This window comes from Mchenga conophoros, linkage group LG4 (genome assembly GCF_057382185.1).
Source record: "Mchenga conophoros isolate Kocher_MC1m ecotype Shallow Benthic linkage group LG4, M_conophoros_male_GT1.1, whole genome shotgun sequence".
NCBI lineage: Eukaryota > Metazoa > Chordata > Actinopteri > Cichliformes > Cichlidae > Mchenga > Mchenga conophoros.
Genome location: NC_140529.1, coordinates 16,411,795 through 16,420,041, shown reverse-complemented (window position 1 = coordinate 16,420,041; position 8,247 = coordinate 16,411,795). Strand labels below are relative to the sequence as shown.

Genomic DNA, 8,247 nt, shown 5'->3' with positions numbered 1-8,247 from the left:
GTAACTAAAAGATACACTTGGCTTTCCCAAAACTTTCCCAAACTTAACAGGCAGAATGAGAGTCCAGCCCCGAACCGATTCATGTGCCATTTGTCAGTAATGGTTAGAGCAGTGCCTAGTGGGAAGAGGAAATGCAAAGTGGGTTATAATCATCATTGAACGAGATAAAATTTTAACTGGTGGTTCTACTCATGATATGCGTCAGTGGGACATCAGATTGGATGGTAATCTCCATCGCTGCCTGCTGGGCGTAGGTGTTGGGCTTAGCTTGATGCGCTGGGGTGCGAGGGCCCTCTCGTCACTGCTTGCAGCTTTAATTCTACTTATTTTTTTTTTTTACATTTCCTTCACGAAAAATGAATCAAATATAATAATACATAGATAGACATACATTAAAATCTATTTATAGAAGGTCATAGCAGTTACTTTTTAATATAGCGCTCTTTTACCTAATTTCTACTTTAACAATATCCCTACATAGAATCACTGCCAATAAAAAATGGTACGGTCTCACTTTTTATGGCTAACCTCATCAACCCAAACCTAGTTGTTTAGGTTTTTGTCAATAATTGCTCACTTTAAAAATAACTTTTAAAACTTAGTACCTAAATTAACCCTTCAACAACTCTGCTTTACATTTCTTATTCAAAAATCAATGAATATCACTAATATAAAAAAAGCAAACAACAAACTTTTGTAACAGCTTTGCAGATGTTTGGCAGAGCTTCCATTTTAATTAAAACTCAGACAAATGCTGCGGAAAAATGGGTAATATATGATAATACATGCTGATAGGAATGGATGACGGTCTTCCTCTAAAGTTAGGCCTTGAATGCTGTTCACCCCAGCAATATTTAAATTGCATTATAATCCTTAGTTCCTATAATGTTTCACTCAGACCCACAAATGTTAATTTATGGTGTCAAAAGGAAAAGTTGGGGTTTCAACTGAGTCATGGGATTCATCTGCACAGGTACCAAAAATATAAAATACCTGAACTGTGAGAGACTTACACTTGTGCAGAATTATAACTTTGATGGGAATATGAGTGAGACGATAAAGTCATGGCAGATGTGACATAAAATTAAGTTCAATTGGATGCACCATTTGCATCATAGTAGCATAACAGGCTTTAGGAAATGTTTAGCAGGAACATGAAGCGTGCAGGCAGCTAAAACACAAAAAGACTGAAGGAAAGCCGGGTGACCTGAGATTATAGCTGCTTGGATTTGGCTCTTTAGCGGCGGCACAGTTAGCTGCAGTATTAGCAGTGGGAACAATGGTACCTCTCACCGGCCTGTTTACACACCACAGTAAATCCATATGAGCAGACAAATGTCTCGCACACGTCCCAGGGGCCAGACACAAACACACATGTTGCAGTTTCAACTCTTTCATATTCGGCCCATTGGCCACAAACCCTTAAAACAGAGAGAGATACAGGTGGAAGCAATAATTCATACACCTTTCCACCTTCCTCTTCATATGAGCAAACCTCTTTATGTCTTTAATATCTTTCCCCATTTTGTCCTCCACTTTTAAACTACATCTGTCTAATTCCCAGATGATGTTTGTATTTGTCTGTTTAACTATGTCAACACTCCACAGGTGGCTGTAGTCACGCTGGGGACACACACACACAAATCGGTCTATCCTTCTAGCCATCGTGTACAGCTGTTAGTGTGATTATGTGATTATGTGGGTGTATCTTTTATTCAGCTGGTCTCAGGGGCTGTGGAGCCCCTGAGACCAGCTGAGTGTGCTCACAACAAAATCATTCCTATCATGGAGACAGACTAAAACCGCAGGGACAAGCAGACACATAGTTAACAAAGATGAAGTCATTCTGTTTAACTGAGCAGTTGGGGAATAATACTGGGTGGCCAAAACATGAAATAAAAATCAGAGGCTGAGACATGAGACGAGGAGGAGGAAGATGAAATTACACCAAGAGAAGAAGGGGATGGTAAAAGAGAGGCTCCACAGAATCTGTTAAATCATTTTAAAAAATAACAAAAGCACAATTTAGAAAGCTGGAAAAAAATAATATGATTAAAATGCTGTGAAATGAATGATGAAGAATATGGAACCAAGTCAAACCATCATCCCCCTGAGGCTCATTCTCTGTGCCGCTGAGTCAGTACGAATGTGAGTGCCCCCTTTGGGAAACTGGAGCAACAGCTACTTCAGCTCAGAGGAAGTTGGGAGTGAGGCTACAGGCTGAGAACAAAGCAGTGATGTCAGAAAATTTCAGCTTCTGGGAAAGCAGCAACTTTTGGCATTCCCTGGAACTTTTCTTCACATCCTGGAATTTACACATCCTGGGAAAAAAAATCAGCTCTTTTATATTTGACCCAGAGCTGTTCCTAGCTGAAAAAAATCCAAATGTAATTACTTACACACCAAAATACACTGAGGGAATCATTGTTTTAATATAAAGGATTTAATCTGGCTGTAGGTATTTCAAAATAATCAAGATGGACAAAGATCTAATTGAATTTGATGGACAAAAATAACCCAATGGCACATCAGTGGTTTCAGTTTAGGGTGCCATACTAATCCTAATGTACACACACAGATAAAGTAATAACTGCTTAACAGCAGAGACATGGTGGAATGAAACTGGAGGGGTGGAAATCAAGAGGGATCGGGGAAGATAACTAAAGTAATGGGCTGAGAAAAGGAGACGGTTTTGATGGCTTTGCAGGGAAACCCAAAATGGACCAAGGCAGACTAAAGAATTCCCAAATCCACATTCCCAGGGCCAAAAGGCACACACCTATAGTGCTCCTGAGCTTATCTGTACATCCTGCACTGGTGAGTACCTGAGTCAAACACTAGCTCTTGTTGGATCAACATCTACTATCCTTTCTCTCACTCCAATTAACAACTCTGCTTTCTTTAAACTGCCAGTCTGTCTCTGATGAAGTCAGTGGGTGAGCAGGCTAATCGGTCACTAGGTTGAGTATGTTAGCGGCAGCAAGCAAGCCTGGTGTCTATAAAGGCGATTGCAGGGATGATGTGGACCCCCTGGAGGGCTAGATGTCATGAATAAACCACATGAAATCAAACGCCCCTGCTGGGTCAAAGATGACGGACGACATTCTTATTGTTATCGTCTTCTCTAACCAGACGGTGAAAGTGAGGCAGGATGATGTCCAGCAGATGAAACGGCCTAAGTTCTACCAAGCCAGTGACATCGCTGATCACACGTTCCTCAACGAAGCCGCGTCTCGGAAAACCTTCACCGCCACTATGTCAGCGCAAGGATCTACATAAGCAAGCTTCACAGCACTGAGTAATCCACAGCACCATTAAAAAGCAGTCAAACCATAGAAAAAAAGCAGTATAGGAACAGAAAAGCCTTTTGTAACTTAGAGAATTTTATTACTTTTGGTTTTCAATGTGTTATTCAATATGTTTCCCATCAATCATAATCAATCATAAAGATTATTCACTGCGCAGAGAATTAATCACGCCATGTGGTTGATGCATACCCCCCCCCTCTTTTCTGTTCTTTTGCCATAATGGTTATGCAAGCTTAAAATGATTTAAGATTATTCATACAACTGATGATTTATTTGATGACAAACTATAATTTATCACATTTAACATTAAATCTACATGTGTAGCTTTGTACTACTTCTTCAGTTAGTAAAAGTCTGAAACCTTCCAGAATGCCTAGAAGGGGTAACACCATGTAATCCTCAAGTTAATAAATTGTAACCTTGTAATTAATCAAACTTCATTAACAAACCGTGAAATTGTATCTTATAATCTTTGTTTATCTTTAGTAAAAATGACAGCTTGTGATGACAATGCAAAACAATTTTTACATTATGTGTTAGTTATTATTGGTTATAATTCCGATCAGTCGTTAGCCCGTCCTGTTTATTTGTGGTGCAGTGCTCCATAAATCTGTGTGGATTTGAGGATAAGGGCCAAAAGGCATATTTATGCTTTACAAAGTCCTTAATAAGCTCAACTTCAGATGTAACTTCATTAAAAAAAGATTCAAACAATATTCATGTATGCTTTACAAATAATTTATTATTCATTTGATATTTGTTATAATAGTTTTTTCATGTTTACAACCAAATAATAACCAATTAGTAAACACGATTGTTTGTGATGTATTATTTGTGAACTATAAAATCCTCCTCTTACTAATAAGAATAATAATGATTTAATTTAAGAATTGTAAGACGTGACAACTTCTTTTCCCCCCATAAACTAGCTGATGCCCATCTGCATCTGCCTCGCAAGTTTCAGTATACATTATTTTCATGTTTATTCAATTCAATTTTATTTATACAGCGCCAAATCAGAACAACAGTTGCCTCAAGGCGCTTTATATTGTAAGGTAGACCCTACAATAATACATACTGAGAAAAACCCAACAATCATATGACCCCCTATGAGCAAGCACTTTGGCGACAGTGGGAAGGAAAAACTCTCTTTTAACAGGAAGAAACCTCCGGCAGAACCAGACTCAGGGAGGGGCGGGGCCATTTGCTGCGACTGGTTGGGGTGAGAGAAGGAAGACAGGATAAAGACATGCTGTGGAAGAGAGCCAGAGATTATTAACAAGTATGATTCAATGCAGAGAGGTCTATTAACACATAGTGAGTGAGAAAGGTGACTGGAAAGGAAAAACGTTTATGTTTATCCCAGTAAAGCTTAAAAAAATAAAAAAATTCAAATTTTTTGTAAATGGGTTGTTTATTGAACCCATTGACGAAACAAACAAACAAAAAAAAAGCATTAAATACTAATTTCCATATATGATTATTAATTTGTGTCATATTTGCTACATCTGGCATTTCATTTGCAATGTACTGCTTAAAAATAAATTGTGCAATTATGATGATACATTGATGATTTAGAATTATCAAAAGTATACAAAAACCTCATGTATCATATCTGATACATGAGGTTTTACATACAGGAGGTTGAATTACACTAAAAATGTAACATTTATTTTTTAACACAGTACAGGAAATAGCATCAACATGTAAAGGTGCCACAAAGTTGAAAAACTTTCCATCATGTTTTAACATCATTGACCGAGCATCCTTAAACCTTTAAACCCACGTCTGGACATGCACACGCCTCTTCTGTGTGACAGTCAATCCATATAAATGGCTTTCTATCTATGGAGCTAAACTGGCCCAGATATACAAGGCGGAGAAGAAACGTGCAAGTGGCCTGTCGTTACGCAGTTGTATGTTTTAAGACGGCAGTTGCTGGAGGTGTGTAATCAGTGTGCCGTGTGATGATTTGTTAGGGGAGTAGAAAAAGGTTTTGCGGCATCGGGACAGCTGTCTGTGTTGTTCACAGTGCTGACGGAGGGAAATCAGCAGCAATTACTCTCCTCTCTCACACTCACTCTGTTTGTCTGCCCCCTTTCATGTCCTGTCATCGCAGAGCGCGAGCACCAGTCTATGCTGATCACGTAAGGATAACACGCGTGTTCCTGTTTCCGACTTTGAGCTCCCTGCAAAATCATGTACACCGTGTAATCACACCGTTCTTTTGATCTCTGGTCCTTTCCTATCAGTGGGGAATCTGGTGCAGGCAGGACTGAAAACACTAAGGTTATCCAGTACTTTGCCAGTTTTGGAGCGTCCGGGAGCAAAGCCTCAGACTCCAAGGCTCAAATAATGGGCATTTGAATGTTGCTGCTTCCAGGGCTCAGTGGAGGACCAGATCATACAGGCCAACCCAGTGTTGGAGGCATTTGGTAAACCCATCAGGAACAACAACTCCTTGCACTTTGCAGGGATCAGATTTTAAATAATCAGATAAACTATTAATGTCTCGCATGAAATGAAATAGAAAAATTGTTTCCGAATATGTGCGTCTGTTTTCCTTCTAAGGAAAGTTCATCCTCATCCACAGCTAAGCCGGCTGGCGCTGACACTGAGACCTGTGAGTGGATGTTACTCTTGCATTACTTCTGATCAGGCTTGTCAGTGTCAGGGGGCCTTGTTAAAAATAACACGCCTTGCTTTTTATGTGCCGTCGTCCGTGACATGAAGATGTCACGCCGTGACAAAACATCAAGTGAGAAATGAAAATAATTTGGATAAATGGGCCCTTATGAATTGCGTTTGTCTTGGTGCTAGATCTGCTCGAAAAATCAAGACTGATTTCCCAGCAGGCTGCCGAGAGAGGATCTCACATATTCTACCAGCTCCTCTCTGGAACGAAACCAGAGCTCAGAGGTAAAGCAGATAAATCTGCAGTGGATAGAATTAAAATGACTGAATGTGAAACGACAGACTGGGGAAAAAAACATGTTTTAATAATGTCATATGCTGCATGCTAATATGCAAGAAAATGAATAAATAACAATTTAAAATTCAACGTTTTAAAAACTAAAACACTTGTAGCGGTTTTAAAAGCAAAGGCTTGGTTTGTGTGGATATATGCAGTTTCACTCTTAGGAGATTATTAATCCTATTAGGCCAAGATCCAGCAATTCATTCTTGTCCTCTGTAGTAGACATGAGTCTACATGACTTCTACATGACATCAATCATCATTAATTCCTGCTGTACTGTCAAGAGGAGATCCTGGGCTTTCTATTGATGCCACATTTGTGGAGGTTTCAAAATGACGGGCAGTGCAGCTTCCACATTTTACAGCAGCAAGGGAAGTTAAGTGATACAGTGTAGAGCAGGGCGATATGGCCAAAAATATTTATCACGATATATATTTGAAAATTTGCGATAACGATATAACTGACGATATAATTGTGGCGAGACAAAATACAACTCCACAACATTACTAGCGCAAAAAGACAACCTTCCATTTATTTTCACTTAAACAAGAAGCTGGTTTTTATGTACATTAAAGCTTTATAAAAATGTAACAGTGCAAATGCAAATTCCTTGCTGAAAGTTTAACCAAAAGGCATTTCCAGTAGAAATGGGCTGACATATCCTGAGCATAACCATGTATAATATCCACTGAAGTTAAAAAGAGGTGCTTTGCAACATTAAACTGCAGTGTGCAGTACGTATTTTTCGGACCATAAGGTGCACGGGATTATAAGGCACATTAAGCGAAACAAAGCAGTCAGATAAATCAAACTTTATTAAACTCATTCTTCTTGCTTCCTCCACTTCTGTACCATTGATTCATTAATGTTGAATTCTCTGGCAGCTTCTCTATTCCCATGTTGTTGCAGTATATTAATGACTGACCTCGTATTGTGGATGGATTATCTCAGTTGTTCTCCTGACTGAAGTTTGGTCCGTTTACAGCATCCTGCCATGCGATTGCATTTGTCTCTAACTATCAGAAACCTTAACGTTAACTTTTTTAAGTGGAAAAGTGTTAGTGTTCGTCCTCCAGCTTCACTGTTTATATTATGCTAACATAGCTGTGTTGCTAGCGATCACGTAGCACATCATTATATACCAGCTAGCCCAACTTCAGTAACCCTATAAACGTCACTGCTGTTTAGTTTCCTGTCTTCATTTATGTAGGAAGTGATAGCAGAGCTGTACGTTTGATTTTTTTCAGAAATCTCTGTCTCTCAGTCAGAACATGCTAGCGAAACTAGCGAGCTAACTTCCGCTAGCTTCCGCTAGCTTCCGCTAGCTTCCTGCTAACTTCTAACTCGTTAAATGTAATAAATTTTGTTTTCATGGATGCCTGGAAGTTAAACTTCATAGTTACACCTGGTAAAGCAGCAATGCTGATCGTTTTATTAAAGATGAAAGAATTTAGACAGTTTTTAACTCTCAGTGATGTTGCAGTGTTCATTTGACCTGAAGGGTATGGAGTTTAGGACCCAGATTACTCCCAGATTTAAGAGCATCTTAGTCCGACAATAACGACGGCCGCTTGCATGTTCTGCAAAAAAATGTGCTTTGTCGTGTATCTGACGGACAAACACCAAACCAGTTCCACATCACTGAAGTTGCACCATTTTTACAAACCAATTCTGGTTCATTTGTTTCACTCAACAATCGGCCATGTGCGTATGAAAACATAGGCACTGCGCATGCGCGTTTTACTCATATTCTATCGCGATATTTCTTTTTCCTATCGTTGCCTAACATTATACCGGTATTACCGTGAACGGTATAATATGGCCCAGCCCTAATACAGTGTTTGCAAATATTATGTTTCTATTGCTAAAAATCTAATTGTTTCTTCTACATGTGACTCCAAACATCATCCATCCATCCATCTTCATCCGCTTTGTCCGGGGCCGGGTCGCGGGGGCAGCAGC

At 39.3% G+C, this 8,247-nt stretch overlaps 1 pseudogene across 1 annotated transcript in view; it reads left to right on the top strand.

Moving 5' to 3' along the window:
- The first annotated feature begins 3,090 nt into the window (after positions 1-3,090).
- LOC146575804 (myosin-16-like) overlaps positions 3,091-8,247 on the top strand; it is a 28,572-nt pseudogene continuing 23,415 nt past the window's right edge. The window contains exons 1-8 of the transcript XR_014892299.1: positions 3,091-3,269; positions 5,095-5,265; positions 5,430-5,455; positions 5,561-5,654; positions 5,692-5,807; positions 5,891-5,931; positions 6,129-6,227; positions 7,309-7,318. The product of XR_014892299.1 is annotated as a myosin-16-like (transcript). The remainder of the gene's footprint in view (positions 3,270-5,094; positions 5,266-5,429; positions 5,456-5,560; positions 5,655-5,691; positions 5,808-5,890; positions 5,932-6,128; positions 6,228-7,308; positions 7,319-8,247) is intronic.